General features: G+C 42.6%; 1 protein-coding gene across 1 annotated transcript in view; it reads right to left on the bottom strand.

Annotated features, from left to right (window-relative positions):
• The window catches only part of LOC138656667 (bifunctional heparan sulfate N-deacetylase/N-sulfotransferase 4-like), a 1,389,166-nt gene that overhangs the window by 558,481 nt on the left and 812,802 nt on the right, over nt 1–17,883 (bottom strand). The window lies entirely within an intron of this gene.

Below are 17,883 nucleotides of genomic sequence, written 5' to 3'. Positions count from 1 at the left end.
TTGTTAGGAAGTTAGAAAGGTTAAGGCTATATTCACACTTTGCGGATTTTGCTGCGGATCCGCAGCGGATTTGACCGCTGCGGATCCGCAGCAGTTTCCCATGAGTTTACATTTCAATGTAAACCTATGGGAAACAAAAAACGCTGTGCACATGCTGCAGAAAAATCCGCGCGGAAACGCTGCGGATTACATTCCGCAGCATGTCACTTCTTTTCTGCGGATTTTCACCTGCTCCAATAGAAAACTGCAGATGAAAATCCGCAGAAGAAAACGCAGTAAAAACCGCGATAAATCCGCAGTAAAAACCGCGATGGGTTTTCACTGCGGATTTTGCAATTCTGCTGCGGAAAAATCCGCAGTGGAATCTGCAGAGTGTGAACATAGCCTAAAAGTTTTCAGCAATTTCTCATTTTTCCTCAAAAATGTACAAAACCAATTTTTTTAGAGGTGGTATTTGGTATTTATTTTTTGAAGGTATTTGATAGAGCCAATTTGATACTTATTGACCGAGCCAATTTTTGCAATTCTGACCACTGTCACTTTATGAGGTAATAACTCTGGAACGCTTCAACGGATCCCGCTGATTCTGAGATTGTTTTTTCATGACATATTGTACTTCATGTTAGTGGTAACATTTCTTCGATATTACTTGCAATTATTTATGAAAAAAATGGAAATATGGTGAAAATTTTTAAAATTTAGCAATTTTCAAATTTTGTATTTTCATGCCCTTAAATCAGAGAGATATGTCACGAAAAATAGTTAATAAATAACATTTCCCACATGTCTACTTTACATCAGCAAAATTTTGGAAACAAAATATTTTTTTGTTAGGGAGTTATAAGGGTTAAAAGTTGACCAGCAATTTCTCATTTTTACAACACCATTTTGTTTTAGGGACCACATCACATTTGAAGTCATTTTGAGGGGTCTATATGATAGAAAATAATGAAGTGTGACACCATTCTAAAACCTACACCCCTCAAGGTTCTCAAAACCACATTCAAGAAGTTTATTAACCCTTTACGTGCTTCACAGGAACTGAAACAATGTGGAAGGAAAAAATGAACATTTAACTTTTTTTTGCAAACATCTTAATTCAGAACCATTTTTTTTATTTTCACAAGTGTAAAAACAGAAATTTAACCATAAATTTTGTTATGCAATTTCTCCTGAATACGCCAATACCCCATATGTGGGGGTAAACCACTTTTTGGGCGCACCGCAGAACTTAGAAGTGAAGGAGCGCCGTTTGACTTTTTCAATGCAGAATTGGCTGGAATTGAGATCGGACGCCATGTCACGTTTAGAGAGCCCCTGATGTGCCTAAACAGTGGAAACCCCCCACAAGTGACATCATTTTGGAAACTAGACCCCTTAAGGAACTTATCTAGATGTGTGGTGAGCACTTTGAACCCCCATGCGCTTCACAGAAGTTTATAACGTAGAGCCATGAAAAAAAAAATCGCATTTTTTCTACAAAAATTATCATTTGCCCACATATTTTTATTTTCACAAGGGTAACAGGAGAAATTAGACCACTAATGTTATTGTGCGATTTCTCCTGAGTACGTCGATACCCAATATGTGGGGGTAAACCACTGTTTGGGCGCACCGCAGAGCATGGAAGAGAAGGAGTGCCGTTTTACTTTTTCAATGTAGAATTGGCTGGAATTGAGATCGGACGCCATGTCGCGTTTGGAAAGCCCCTGATGTGCCTAAACAGTAGAAATCCCCCACAAGTGACCCCATTTTGGAAACTAGACCCCCCATGGAACTTATCTAGATGTGTGGTGAGAACTTTGAATGCCCAAGTGCTTCACAGAAGTTTATAATGCAGAGTCGTGAAAATAAAAATATTTTTTTTTCCACAAAAAAGATTTTTTAGCCCCCAAGTTTTTATTTTCACAAGGGTAACAAGAGAAATTGGACCCCAAAAGTTGGTGTCCAATTTGTCCTGAGTATGCTGGTACCCCATATGTGGGGGTAAACCACTGTTTGGGCGCACGGCAGAGCTCGGAAGGAAGGAGCACCGTATTGGAATGCAGACTTTGATAGAATGGTCTGCGGGCATTATGTTGCGTTTGGAGAGCCCCTGATGTACCTAACCAGTAGAAACCCTCCACAAGTGACCCCTTTTTGGAAACTAGACCCCCCAAGGACCTTATCTAGATGTGTGGTGAGAACTTTGAATGCCCAAGTGCTTCACAGAAGTTTAGAATGCAGAGTCGTGAAAATAAAAAATATATTTTTTTTTACAAAGATTTTGTAGCCCCCAAGTTTTTATTTTCACAAGGGTAAGAGGATAAATTGGACCACTAAAGTTGTTGTCCAATTTATCCTGAGTATGCTGATGCCCTATATGTGGGGATAAACCACTGTTTGGGCGCACGGCAGAGCTCGGAAGGGAAGGAGCGCCGTTTTGGAATGCAGACTTAGATAGAATGGTCTGTGGGCATTATGTTGCGTTTGCAGAGCCCCTGATGTACCTAAACAGTAGTAACCCCCCACACGTGACCCCGTTTTGGAAACTAGACCCCCCAAGGAACTTATCTAGATGTGTGGTGAGAACTTTGAATGCCCAAGTGCTTCACAGAAGTTTAGAATGCAGAGTCATAAAAAAATATATATATATATTTTTCCACAAAAAAGATTTTGTAGCCCCCAAGTTTTTATTTTCACAAGGGTAACAAGAGAAATCGGACCCCAGAAGTTGTTGTCCAATTTATCCCGAGTACGCTGATGCCCCATATGTGGGGGTAACCCAATGTTTGGGTGCACGGCAGAGCTCAGAAGGGAGGGAGCACCATTTGACTTTTTGAGCGCAAAATTGGCTGTCGTGTTTGGAGACCCCCTGATGTACCTAAACAGTGGAAACCCCCCAATTCTAGCTCCAACCCTAACCCCAACACACCCCTAACCCTAATCTCAACCTGATCCATAATCCTAATCACTAACCCTAACCATAATCACAACCCTTACCCCAAAACAACCCTAATGTCAACCCTAACCATAACCCTAATCAAAACCCTAAATCCAACACACCCCTAATCCTAATCTCAACCCTAACCTCAAACCTAACCCTAATCCCAATACACCCCTAATCACAACCCTAACCTTAACCCTAATCCCAAACCTAACCCTAATCCCAAGCGTAACCCTAATTCCAACCCTAACACTAATACCAGCCCTAATCCAAACCCTAACCCTAATCCCAACTCTAAGCCTAACTTTAGCCCCAACCCTAGCCCTAACTTTAGCCCCAACCCTAACCCTAGCCCTAAGGCTACTTTCACACTTGCATCGTTTGGCGTCCGTCGCAATCCGTCGTTTTGGACAAGAAACGGATCCTGCAAATGTGCCCGCAGGATGCGTTTTTTGCCCATAGACTTGTATTGCCGACGGATCGTGACGGATGGCCACACGTCGCATCCGTCGTGCACTGGATCAGTTGTGTTTTGGCGAACCGTCGGCACAAAAAAAGTTCAATGAAATGTTTTTTTGTATGTCGCATCCGCCATTTCTGACCACGCATGCGTGGCCGTAACTCCGCCCCCTCCTCCCCAGGACATAGATTGGGCAGCGGATGCGTTGAAAAACTACAGCCGCTGCCCACGTTGTGCACAATTTTCACAACGTGCGTCGGTATGTCGGGCCGACGCATTGCGACGGCCCCGTACCGACGTAAGTGTGAAAGAAGCCTAACCCTAAATTTAGCCCCAACCCTAACCCTAAATTTAGCCCCAACCTTAACCCTAAATTTAGCCCCAACCCTAGCCCTAATCCTAACCCTAACCCAAGCCCTAACCCTAGCCCTAACCCCAACCCTTGCCCTAACCCTAGCCCTAGCCCTAACCTAAACCCTAACCCTAGCCCTAACCCTAGCCCTAGCCCTAGCCCTAACCCTAGCCCTAACCCTAACCCTAACCCTAGCCCTAACTCTAGCCCTAACCCTAACCCTAGCACTAACCATAGCCCTAACCCTAGCCCTAACCCTAGCCCTAACCCTAACCCTAGCCCTAACCCTAACTCTAATTTTAGCCCCAACTGCTGTTCTCCTGCCGGCCAGCAGATGGAGACAGATGGCGGGGGCGCACTGCGCATGCGCCCGTCATTTTCTTTTGCCAGCTGCCAGGAGGAGCAGCAGGAGGATCCAGGGACACAGATGAGTATGACAGGGTCCCCGAATCCCCCTATTTCTCTGTCCTCTGATGTGCGATCACATCAGAGGACAGAGAATTACACTTTACTTTTTTTTTTTTTTTGTGGTCGCCGGTAAACAGTTAATTACTGGCGATCGCAAAACAGGGGTTGGTAAAACCGACCCCGATCATGCTCTTTGGGGTCTCAGCTACCCCCGGCAGCCGAGACCCCAAAGACTCTCGCGGGGCCGGCCGGCGGGCGCACTGCGCATGCGCCCGCCATTTTGAAGATGGCGGCACCCACCGGGAGCCACGAGGAGCACCGGGGGAGATAGGTTAGTATTGGGGGGCTACCTGGGACCCCTTTTCTCTGTCCTCCGATGTGCGATCACATCGGAGGACAGAGAAATTAAAGAGATCGCTTTTTTTTTTGCGATCGCCGGTAAACGGTTAATTACCGGCGATCGCAAATGCGGGGTGGGTAAAACCCCCCCGAATCATGTTCTCTGGGGTCTCGGCTACCCCCGGCAGCCGAGACGCCGGAGAAAATCCGACTCTGGGGGGCGCTATTCACTTTTTCCACAGCGCCGTTAATTAACGGCGCTGTGGTTTAAGTACCCTTAGCGGCCGCCGTTAAAAGGCGTATCGGCGGTCGCTAAGGGGTTAATACAGAAAATACCCCAAATTGACACCATTTTAAAACCAGTACCTCGTAATGTGTTCATAAACACATTCAAGAAGTTTACTAACCCTTCAGGTACTTCACACTAAGTAACAAATATGAAAGGAAAAAAATAAAATGTTACCCTCAAAAACGTTGCTTTAGCTCCAAAACTATTTTCACAAGGGTAACAGGAGAAAATTGACCCCTTAAATTTGTGGTGCTATTTCTCCTGATTATGCCAATATTCCATATGTGGTGGAAAACTACTGTTTGGGCGCACAACAGGGTTCGTAAGGGAAGCAGCAACATTTACCATTTGAAATTCAAAAAATTGGCTGGAATCAATAGCAGATGTCATGTTGGATTTGCAGAGTCCCAGACATGCCTGAACAGTTGAAACCCCCAAAATATGACCCCATTTTGGAAGCTACACCTTTCCTAAAATTCATCTAGGTGAGAAGTGAACATTTTTAATACTCAGGCAGTTCACAAAATTGTGTATCATTGGGCTGAGTAAATGGAAAGTTACCCTTTTTTCACTAAAATGTTGCATTGGCCAACATTTTTTAATTTTTCGAAGTTGTAATAAGAGAAATTTTATAACAAATTCTCATGTTTGTTTTTTCCTAAACACGCCAATACCCCATATGTGGTCGAAATTTACTTTTGAGGCATCTACAAATCTTAGAAGGTAAAGTGTGCTATAATGAAGTGCAAAAAGGTTGAGGGTCCAATGTTACATTGGCAAAGCCCCTTAGGTGCCAGAAAACCAGAACTCTCTGTAAATGACTTTGCTTTACACAGTACACCCCCAAATGAATTCATCTATGGGTGCAGTCAACATGTTGACACCACATGTACCTCACAGAAGTGTATTCCATTGGGTGAAGAAGAAAGAATTATTACATTTTTACCATTAAACTATTGATTTAATACCCAAGTGCTTTTATTTTTAAAATTGCTAATAAGAAAAAAATAGACCTCACAGTTTGTTGTGAAATTTCACCTGATTGTGCCAATACATAGCATGTAATAGGAAATACTTTTCACACACAGTGGAAAGTTCAGAAGGGAAGGAGAGTCATATTATAGTGAAGATTTTGTTGTTATGGTTTGTCGGTTTTATGTCACATTGGCAGGTCCCTTGAGGTGCCAGAAGAGCAGAAACCCCCATAAGTGACCTCATTTTACAAACTATACCTCTGAATTAATTCATCTTAGGATGCAATGATCAAATTGACTCAACAGGTGTGTAACATAATTTTAAACCATTGGGTGGTGAAGAAAAAATAATTACACTTTTACCACAAAAATGTTGTTTTATCCCCAAATTTAACATTTTTAAGTGGGAAAATGGGTAAAAATGTCAGCAAAATTTGTCACACACTTTCACCTGAAAGTAGCATTTTCCCATATGTGTCTGTACAGTACTGCTTAGCCACATGGCGAGACTTGGAAGGGAAAGAGTGGTATTTGACTTTGAAAAAATGATGGTAGAATAGTTTGTGGACTCCATATACAGAGCCCCTAATTACCAGAAGAGCAGAATATCACCCTCAGGTGACCCCATTAGCATTTTCCAGAAACAGCAATCAATAGATGTTATTGAGTGAAAACTGCAAATCTGTCGTTGTAGTGCCTGTATGTTGTAGTGCCCAGTATGTTGTAGTGTCCAATATGTTTTGCCCAGCTCATGCTTCTGCAGATATTAAGCGAGATCTCATCGCTATAGAAATGAAAACATGTGGATGCTGTTAGGGCTAGCGGAATGCACCGAGTAAATATAGATGTTATTATTGGTGCATTCGCAGCCCGGGGTCCACCGTGCAGAAGGAACATGCTGCTAGCAAATGACGGCACTATATGGCGGTATAAGCAAACTCTGTTACTTCACAGAGTCGCACAGAAAGAAGACGCTGTGCCCTGTTAAAGTCACAGGTGAACACAGGTAACTGCTGAGCTGATGGCAGTCAGTGGTAATGCACTCAGAGAAGCACACTCCTCTCCGGTGGAACTGGAATTCTAGAGGCTATGAGCCAGCCCTGAATACATTCATACAAAACTCAGCGGAGATGCCGGTATTCTAGGTGCTTATTGTAGCCAAACCCTGTCCACATACAACCATGACCACAATATCAAAGCTCATACACATGTTGATACTAGCGCATGGTTATGCAGCCATGCAAACCTTTTATAGCTGCAGCAACTTTAGGACCTTCCTAGAGGACCAATGGGAGCTGCTGCAGTACCTGAGCATGTGACCCCTGACTTCCAATGAGAGGTTTTACCTTGGGCATGCTCAGAAGGGGAAAAGCAGGACTTAGTCCCAGAGACGTCTGCTTGCCGCTGACCAGTACTGGCTATAATGGCAGAACCTGGAAGAACAGCAGTAACCAGGCACAGAGTATCTGCCTGAGCCAGACACTGGGACCGAAGTCTCCGCTGAGCAGGCTCCTCTGTGGCTGGAGAAGGATGGGAGACCGCAGCAGAGATGGCTCGAGATTCCCCCTGTGCAGAGGCGGGAACTCAACACCTAACAGCCGCTAACTGCGGTTTATGCACACAGTGGGGCTTATAAGGGAGGTGGGCATTAGGAGTTGGGAATGCAAAATTTGTTGATTTATTTTGGAGAGAGCAATTTTGCTTTTCCTGGGTCTTTGTGCTACCAGTAACATTGAAGCCCTCTATATTTCCATTGACAGATGATGGACCTGAGTGGAGACATGCATTTTTTGTGGATTGCACTAAAGTTTTTATTGGGATGAGTTTACATAAAATTTTGGATCACATTTATCATATGCTCTATGCTGAACACTTCATTGGGGTTTCCATAAAAGTCTACAAATGACTTGGTTCAGACAAAATGAAGCAGCTGCTTTACTCTTGACTGCGTCTGGCCTCTGTTCAGAGGAGTCCTTCTTTTCAGATGCACACAAAACTGTGGTCAACCATATGTACAGGGCTGCAAAGATGGACACCGCGGCATTATAGCTCAGAAAAAGTCAAAGCCTCTTTATAGGGAATCTTCCACCAGGGGTTCCTTCTGAATTAAGTATTTCAGAGATTTACATGGACACCCCTGGGTATGTGCTCAGTGTACAGTGCAAAATAAATGAGTGCCGACCCTTACTTTCGATCTTCAGGAGGCAGAATGAACAAAGCAACAGCAGGCAAAACATTAGTTTTATTTCTTTTTTTATGTCGTTCACCGTGCAGTATAAGTGATTAGAGGGCTTTAGCGCTCTGGTCTGTGCGATTACTGTGATACCACATTTTTATTGTTTTTTATGTTGTACTGCTATCACCCATTAAAAGACATTTTTGTTTTACAAAAATAGTTTTTACATGTTTCTAGGTCTATTTTTATGCCGTTCTCCATGTGGTAAAAGTGATGAGGCAGCTTTATCCTTTAGGTCAGTTCGATTATAGTGATACCGCTTTTATATCTTTTTCAAATTTTGCTGCTTTTGTACAACAAAAGCTATTTTTTAGAAAAAAATGAATGTTTTGCACCACTTTATTCTGAGAGCTATAGCTGTTTTTTATTTTTCCACTGATGGAGCTGTATGGCGGCTTGATTTTTGGAGGGCAGGATGACAGGAGTATATTTTATACTTACATTCAACTTTTTTATTGTGCTTTTTTTCCACATTTTGTTCAGCAGTATGATGAAAAAGCATAGTTTTTAACACTTTTTTTTGGTGTTCACTGAAGGGGTTATCTAGTGTAACAGTTTTATAGCTTGGGTTGTTTCGGTTGCAGTGATACTTCACATGTGCACTTTTTGTTTTATTGTGTTCTCACATTAATAAATATATTTATTGGTCTAATATTTTTTAGGTTTTGATTTTTGATTTTGTGATTTTTTAAAATATTTATACAATTTTTTAAAAACTTTTTTAAAACTTTTTTACTTAGTCCCAGAACAGGATTTTAACTTTCATGGCTTTGAATGCTAGCATAATGCATAGCAATTGTAAGGATTCCGGATGTTCCATGGAGCCTGTTTTGCCCTTGTCCAAGATGGAGTCTGGTACTTCGTCCTGCCCTTGAACTTCCTGTTTGTCTTGTTATTTAAGTCAGTGTTGGGAAACACTCCTTGTCTGAGTATTTTATTCTGCTGCTGGCTCCTGAGCTTCCTCCTGGCTTGCTTCTGTAGTTCCTACTGCTGCTCGTTACTCGGTGCTCTGCCTCATCACTTCCAGCTGCCTTCAGTCATCTATGCTGCTTCCTGATCCTGGCTGTGGTTACCTTTCTTCAGAAGTCTAAGTGAGGAGTTATACTTTTCTGGAACTGCTGTGTCCATAAGAACCTTTGACAATATTATCAGTGTACTAATTCTTGAACTGTCTGTGTGGGCTGCGGTGCTGGACTTTGCGGGACTTTTTCAGCCCTACAATGGAAATCACCCTCATTGCTGAACATCAGCTGCATATTTCTGGACTGCCATGAAAGTTGCTGGATATTTTCTTTACGTATTAGTGTCGGCCGCACTTTGCTTCATATAACATAGTTGCTGGACATATTTGTTACGTATAAGTGCCAGTCGCACTCAGTTTCATTTAACACTGTTGCTGGACATTTTCGCTTTGTGCTTTTTGCACTTCGCTTTAAATTCAGGATAATCTCTGTAAGTTTATGTTGTACACCTTGCTTGTTAATACAGTTTATTTTACCACAACTTCGGTCTCAGATTCGTTCTTATCCTATGCAATCAGATTCCATAGTATCTTCAAAATTGTTACAGCAATGCACCATCATTGCAATCCATTATACCTGTCAGTGCTACCCTGACAGAATGCCTGTTAGACCACGCTGTCAGCATGTTCTAACAGGCTTGTCATCACTGGCAGAACCAGATGTTGTCATGATGACCTCGGGCTTCCGTGGCAACGATCGGTCCCTTTTGATGACGTCGTAGAGGCTCTGATCAAAAGCGAGAGCCCCTTCCCTCAACCAGCATTCCAAATGTTGGGATGCAGCATTAATGGGGTTAAATAGCCCAGGGTGGTGAGGCATCGCACCTGTCTGTGACAGTGGGAGCTCAGCTATAATTTACGCCAAGCTCTTGGTGGTGACCATGCGGGCACAATAGTGCCTGCATGATCACAATGATGTAAGTTTACATTATAGAGTGTGAGCCCCTATCACACCATGATGTAAACGTATGCCCTGGTTTGATCAGCCCTCCTTTGATAAGCAGCTCACGCTCAATAGACAATGTACATAGAAAGCTGTGGTGTGGGTGGGGATAGGTTCCTGTGCTTTGCTGCATTCTACTTCTTAAACGTCTGTGTCATAACTGCTGCACCCCGTAAACTAAGTGATACATTGTAGGAATCAGGGTCTCTTTTCCGACTTTATGCTGCTCTCAGGTGGGGTAGCAAAAACCTGATGACAGCTTCCCTTTAAACACAATGTGCATAGTCTAGCCTGAAACACTCCCCATTCGCTTCACTAAGAGTGTACAGAATTAGAGAGGAAACTGGAAATCAAAGGAAATTTTACTATTAATTTTTCATTTCTTATAACATTTTTATTAAGCTCCGGAGGGCCACTTTAACTGGACATTGTGATCTGTAGACTATTTGTATCATATTTGAAATATACTTTATTACTTCATGTGATTCTGTCATTTAGATATGTGTATGTATGCAATAAATTGAATTAGCATCACAGCTATATTTTGTTTTCTGCTACACAGAGGAATAACCGTTGTGTAATTGAAAATCAATGAGGCTGAACGATACAGTATATATTGTGTGCAATATTCCACGTGGCGATGGGAGCTTTATTAATACTTCTATCATAGCACTGGAAGCATAATACAAAACAAAACCTTATGATATAAGCACCACTGATACTACTGCATAAATGCATGTAATAAGGTTCACTAGAATGGCTTGCACTATCTTCTTTTAGGCTAAAGCTATAGGGACTGGATCTCATGATGACAACACTTTGGAGTTCAATTCCCCTATCCCCTGAGCAATAAGTCTGAGCTAAGAAAGTTAATTTTGTTCTTCCCTTACGCTTAACATTACTGACATAATGTATAAAATACTAAGTGCAATCCTGAACTGCGGAACGAGACAGTCCTTCCGTGTAATGTCTTCTCATTATCTAAATATCCTGAGCATATTATGTAGAAATGATTGTACGTGCGAAGATGTGTGATAGCAAAAGTGTGCTGGCTTACAGCATGTAAGATTTCAGTGATAATTTTATCAATTACGGTAACTGAAATGGACACACAAAATAGGGTGAGGATTTGCCGCTTGTTCCCAACCACACCCATTTTAGCATTTTATTGATCTACATTGACGCTATTATCTTCAAGAGCCAAGAATTTAATTTTCAGTGCAAGGTCATTATCTCTTAATTTGCATAATGCCAGAAGCGACTTAGAGAGAAACTCACTGATGGCGATTATAATCTCAATGAAACGCCAGAAATTATCCAAGTGAATTATAAAACTTATCTGCATTATTAATCATTACAGAAGTCGGCATTTTTGTAAGAAATGCTTCCAATTTTTTCCTACATGCATATATTTTGATCATCTTGACTCTTGGCAGGAATTTATATGCGTTGCTTTAAAAGTATATTTTAAGAAAATTTATGATAAAATATACAGGAAAAGGGGATTTTTTTCTTTCAGTTGCCTGTCCAGTATCCTCATCTCCATATTAAAAATAATAAAATTAGGTCCAACATTGTGTGACCGCCATTTCACTGGAGATTATTTAAATTGTTTACTGACTTCAAACACTGCAGCCAATCACCGGGCTCACCGGCGATGCTGATGCGGACAACACTAATAACAAAGCACAGTAAACAATTACTGAAGGTGCAACAGAGACACATTGCTAGATCTGTGCGGGGTGAATAACATAATTTTATGATTTTTATAATGGGGATGAGGATTTTAAATAGAAAATTGAAAGAGTATTACTCCTTTAAGTATTCAAAATGGAGCCTTCCTGCTCCTATTTAGAAAAGCAGTGTGTAACAGGTTGCGCTAAAACAATGAGAGGGGATCAGTTTTGATGCCAATCTTGAGTTGAGAGATATCAGAGAGGGATAGCTGTTTATTAATTGCAATGTCAAACACCCTACACCTGTGAGACAACTGCAATGACGCCCATAATTGAGAGAAAAGTTAAGTGACACAGTTGGAATGGTTGATCACTTAGAACAGGACAAGAATCTTTGGTTAGAGCTTTTAAAGGGAGGCAGTGACCCTGAGATTCAGATGTGGGAAGTCATGGATCCACTCTAGCCTGCTGTGATTTCAAGTTTGATTGAGCTTTACTGAGTGAGCAGTCTTGGAATATGAGTGATCCTATGGGTTGTTAGTAATTGTTGATAAATGCCAGCCTAAATATGTATCATGGGTGCTAATGGAGATGCCCTATTTAACCCCTTAGTGACAGAGCCAATTTGGTACTTAATGACCAAGCAAATTTTTGCAATTCTGACCACTGTCCCTTTATGAGGTTATAATTCTAAAATGCTTCAACGGATCCTGCTGATTCTGAGATTGTTTTTTCATGACATATTGTAATTCATGATATTGGTAACATTTCTTCGATATTATTTGCGATTATTTATGAAAAAATGGAAATATGGCGAAAATTTTTAAAATTTTGCAATTTTCAAACTTTGTATTTTTATGCCCTTAAATCAGAGAGATATGTCACGAAAAATAGTTAATAAATAACATTTCCCACATGTCTACTTTACATCAGCACAATTTTGGAACCAAATTTTTTTTTTGTTAGGGAGTTATAAGGGTTTAAATTTGACCAGCAATTTCTCATTTTTACAACACCTTTTTTTTTTAGGGACCACATCACATTTGAAGTCATTTTGAGGGGTCTATATGATAGAAAATAAAGAAGTGTGACACCATTCTAAAAACTACACCACTCAAGGTGCTCAAAACCACATTCAAGAAGTTTATTAACCCTTTACGTGCTTCACAGGAACTGAAACAATGTGGAAGGAAAAAATGAACATTTAACTTTTTTTTGCATACATTTTAATTCAGAGCCATTTTTTTTATTTTCACAAGTGTAAAAACAGAAATGTAACCATAAATTTTGTTATGCAATTTCTCCTGAATATGCCAATACCCCATATGTGGGGGTAAACCACTGTTTGGGCGCACCGCAGAACTTGGAAGTGAAGGAGCGCCGTTTGACTTTTTCAATGCAGAATTGGCTGGAATTGAGATGTCAGGTTTAGAGACCCCTGATGTGCCTAAACAGTGGAAACCCCCCACAAGTGACACCATTTTGTAAACTAGACCCCTTAAGGAACTTATCTAGATGTGTGGTGAACACTTTGAACCCCCAAGAGCTTCACAGAAGTTTATAACGTAGAGCCGTGAAATCGCATTTGTTTACACAAAAATGATATTTTCGCCCACAAATTCTTATTTTCACAAGGGTAACAGGAGAAATTAGACCACAAAAGTTGTTGTGCGATTTCTCCTGAATACGCCAATACCCCATATGTGGGGGTAAACCACTGTTTGGGCGCACCGCGGAGCTTGGAAGTGAAGGAGCGCCGTTTTACTTTTTCAATGTAGAATTGGCAGGAATTGAGATTGGACGCCATGTCGTGTTTGGAGAGCCCCTAATGAGCCTAAACAGTGGAAACCCCCCACAAGTGACACCATTTTGGAAACTAGACCCCTTAAGGAACTTATCTAGATGTGTGGTGAGCACTTTGAACTCCCATGTGCTTCACAGAAGTTTATAACGATGAGCCGTGAAAATAAAAAAATCGCATTTTTTCTACAAAAATGATAATTTTGCCCCCAAATTTTTATTTTCACAAGGCAAACAGGAGAAATTAGACCACAAAAGTTGTAGTGCCATTTCTCCTGAGTACGTCGATACTCAATATGTGGGGGTAAATCACTGTTTGGGCGCACCACAGAGCTTGGAAAAGAAGGAGTGCCGTTTTACTTTTTCAATGTAGAATTGTCTGGAATTGAGATCGGACGCCATGTCGCGTTTGGAGAGCCCCTGATGTGCCTAAACAGTAGAAACCCTCCACAAGTGACCGCATTTTGGAAACTAGACCCCCCAAGGAACTTATCTAGATGTGTGGTGAGAACTTTGAATGCCCAAGTGCTTCACAGAAGTTTAGAATGCAGAGTCGTGAAAATAAAAAATATTTTTTTTTTCCACAAAAAAGATATTGTAGCCCCCAAGTTTTTATTTTCACAAGGGTAACAGGAGAAATTGGACCCCAAAAGTTGTTGTCCAATTTATCCCGAGTACGCTGATGCCCCATATGTGGGGGTAACCCACTGTTTGGGCGCACGGCAGAGCTCAGAAGGGAGGGAGCACCATTTAAGTTTTTGATATAAATAACAAAGCAGGCGGGCACCACCGCCAGGGATCACCTAAAGCATGCTGCAAAACAACATGGCATAAAAACAGGGAAGGAGGAAAGCGTAGCATGCAAGAAAAGGGATCACCACCAGAAGTATATATCAAAGAATATGAATTTTTATTAAACCACACAAAAAACACTACACAGAATGACTAAAAGCACTTAAAATTTGCAAAAAACATAGCAAAGAAACAATGAAAAACCAGACCTGTAATAAGGTCAAACCACAGTGCCACCGATAAAGCTATCTCAGAGTACAAGGTAACAATTCCCCTAATGGCCCTAGAATAGCCAGAATATAGGGCATCCTATACTACCTGCCAGAAATACATCAGGTTTCCAAGAAAGCATCCCACAAAAACGGTAAGGGCAATCAGAGATGGTAGAATAAACGGGTGGCACCGGGCACCATTTGACTTTTTGAGCGCAAAATTGGCTGTCGTGTTTGGAGACCCCCTGATGTACCTAAACAATGGAAACCCCCCAATTCTAGCTCCAACCCTAACCCCAACACACCCTTAACCCTAATCCCAACCTGATCCATAATCCTAATCACTAACCCTAACGATAATCACAACCCTTACCCCAAAACAACCCTAATGTCAACCCTAACCATAACCCTAATCAAAACCCTAAATCCAACACACCCCTAATCCTAATCTCAACCCTAACCTCAAACCTAACCCTAACCCCAATACACCCCTAATCACAACCCTAACCTTAACCCTAATCCCAAACCTAACCCTAATCCCAAGCGTAACCCTAATGCCAACCCTAACCCTAATACCAACCCTAATCCAAACCCTAACCGTAATCACAACTCTAACCCTAACTTTAGCCCCAACCCTAGCCCTAACTATAGCCCCAACCCTAACCCTAGCCCTAAGGCTACTTTCACACTTGCGTCGTTTGGCATCTGTTGCAATCCATTGTTTTGGACAAAAAACGGATCCTGCAAATGTGCCCGCAGGATGCGTTTTTTGCCCATAGACTTGTATTGCCCACGGATCATGACGGATGGCCACACGTCGCGTCCGTCGTGCACTGGATCAGTTGTGTTTTGGCGGACCATCGGCACAAAAAACGTTCAATGTAACATTTTTTTGTACGTCGCGTCTGCCATTTCTGACCGTGCATGCGTGGCCATAACTCCGTCCCCTCCTCCCCAGGACATAGATTGGGCAGCGGATGCGTTGAAAAACTACATCCGCTGCCCACGTTGTGCACAATTTTCACAACGTGCGTCGGTATGTCGGGCCGACGCATTGCGACGGCCCTGTACCGACATAAGTGTGAAAGAAGCCTAACCCTAAATTTAGCCCCAACCCTAACCCTAAATTTAGCCCCAACCCTAACCCTGAATTTAGCCCCAACCCTAACCCTAAATTTAGCCCGAACCCTAACCCTAGCCCTAACCCTAGCCCTAACCCTAACCCTAGCCCTAACCCTAACCCTAGTCCTATTCCTAGCCCTAGCCCTAACCCTAACCCTAGCCCTAACCCTAATTTTAGCCCCAACTGCTCTTCTCCTGCCGGCCGGCAGATGGCTATAGATGGCGGGCGCACTGCGCATGCGCCCGCCATTTTCTTTTCCCCAGCAGCCAGGAGGAGCAGCAGGAGGACCCAGGGACACCGGTGAGTATGATAGGGTCTCCGAATCCCCCTATTTCTCTGTCCTCTGATGTGCCATCACATCAGAGGACAGAGAATTACACTTTGCTTTTTTTTTTTTTTCGGTCGCCGGTACGGCGGTAGCAAAACAGGGGTCGGTAAAACCGACCCCGATCATGTTCTTTGGGGTCTCGGCTACCCCCAGCAGCCGAGACCCCAAAGATTCTCCTGGTGCCGGCCGGCGCACTGCGCATGCGCCCGCCATTTTGAAGATGGCGGCGCCCATCGGGAGCCACGAGGAGCACTGGGGGAGACAAGTAAGTATTGGGGGGCTACCTGGGACCCCATTTCTCTGTCCTCTGATGTGCGATCACATCGGAGGACAGAGAAATTAAAAAGAAATTGTGTTTTGCTTTTTTTGCGATCACCGGTATACGGTTAATTACCGGCGATCGCAAATGCGGCGATCGCAAATGCGAGGTCGGTAAGAAAACCCCCGAATCATGTTCTCTGGGGTCTCGGCTACCCCCGGCAGCCGAGACCCTGGAGAAAATCCGACTCTGGGGGGCGCGATTTACTTTTTCATCAAAGTGTGAACCAACTGAAATTATGTCTTATATTCTAGGTTCTTCAAAGTAGCCACCTTTTGCTTTGATGACTGCTTTGCACACTCTTGGCATTCTCTTGATGAGCTTCAAGAGGTAGTCACCAACAATTTTGAAGAAGTTCCCAGAGATGCTTAGCACTTGTTTGCCCTTTTGCCTTCACTTCCTGGTTGTGTAAGAGCTATTTGAACAAGAAGGAGAGTGATGGGGTGCTACGCCAGATAACATGGCCTCCACAGTCACTAGACCAGAACCCAATCGAGATGGTTTGGGGTGAGCTGGATCGCAGAGTGACGGCAAACGGGCCAACAAGTGCCAAGTATCTCTGGGAATTCCTTCAAGATTGTTGAAAATCCGTTCCCAGTGACTACCTCTTGAAGCTCTTCAAGAGAATGCCAAGAGTGTGCAAAGCAGTCATCAAGGCAAAAGGTAGCTACTTTGAAGAACCTAGAATATAAGACATAATTTCAGTTGTTTCACACTTTTTTGTTAAGTATATAATTCCACATATGTTAATTCATAGTGTTGATGCCTTCAGCATGAATGTACTATTGTCATAGTCATGAAAATACATAAAAATCTTTAAATGAAAAGGTGTGTCCAAATTTTTGGTCTGTACTGTATCTAGCTTGTGCGTCAGCCAATAGTAAATATCCAAAGAAGATAGATGATCGTCTTTTGGTATACCTATTATTGCTCAATGTCAGGTGTATCTTACTTATGCCCTAATAGGCACTAAATTATAAGGGAGAGAAAATGGTGATTGTAGGTAAAGGAATCAAAACATTGGTATCTAAAATGGCATAAGGATTATATGAATTTTTCTAAATAGCAGATACAGCTGTCACGACCCAACAGGGGTCAATCCAGCAGATGGCACAACACATACACAACAGGATGGTTAAGGGGAGAGGAAGGCCCTAACAATAGGGAACGAGGGATGGGACATCTCCTGAGCTCCAACCTGAGCCAGACCCTGCACTCCCCTAATGCCCAAAGCGGGTCCTTAACACCACCGCCATCACATACCTCAGCTCTAACTGTCACCTCACAATGCCCTGGCTAGTGCACTGACTGGCAAGGGTACTAGTCTCACCACTGCAGATGGTAAAAACACAGGGGATAGTGACAAACACGAGACAGACAAGGTAAATACAAAAAAATTAGCTCCCGACTCCCCTGCCAAGCTCAACACTGCAGAGCATATGGGAACAGGACCCCAAAATCCACAGAAGAAGCAGATTCAGTGCTGACACCAGAGAACTACAACTGCATGGCTGGTCTACAAAGAATACTCCATCACCAACAGTCAGCTGATGTGTCAGGTGACTATTTAAAGGATGGTGGAAGTAATCACCAGCCACACCAGCTGACCAGCAAACAGCAGCTGCCAGCAAGGAAACAGACATTAACCCTTGCTGGCCTGAAAGGAAAAAAGCTACATTTAAATT

Source organism: Ranitomeya imitator, chromosome 1 (genome assembly GCF_032444005.1).
Source record: "Ranitomeya imitator isolate aRanImi1 chromosome 1, aRanImi1.pri, whole genome shotgun sequence".
NCBI classification, from domain to species: Eukaryota; Metazoa; Chordata; class Amphibia; order Anura; family Dendrobatidae; genus Ranitomeya; species Ranitomeya imitator.
This window is presented reverse-complemented; position numbering and strand designations above follow the sequence as displayed.